The sequence below is a fragment of the Arachis ipaensis genome, chromosome B03 (assembly GCF_000816755.2).
Source record: "Arachis ipaensis cultivar K30076 chromosome B03, Araip1.1, whole genome shotgun sequence".
Taxonomy (NCBI): Eukaryota; Viridiplantae; Streptophyta; class Magnoliopsida; order Fabales; family Fabaceae; genus Arachis; species Arachis ipaensis.
In genome coordinates, this window is record NC_029787.2 from 135,198,067 (window position 1) to 135,198,382 (window position 316).

The window sequence follows — 316 nt, forward strand, 5'->3', positions numbered from 1 at the left end:
TTGTTATATTTATTAATATGAACTAATAAAAAATTGATTCCTATACTTATTTATAAATTAAATCTTACTATTAGTTTTACAAAACTTACATTGTTAACAAGTACTACATAAATAAATATGCTAAAATTAGTTTGAATATATTAAGTATAATCTATAAATGTTTTCAGAGAATTCATAAACAAAATTAATATTATTTTTACGTGTAATCCTAGAAAAATATTTTTTTTCAATTAATATTAATTAACTTTTAAAAATATTTTATTTATCTTAAATTTTAGATCATAAATTAATTAAATTTTAAAATTTTTTAATATTA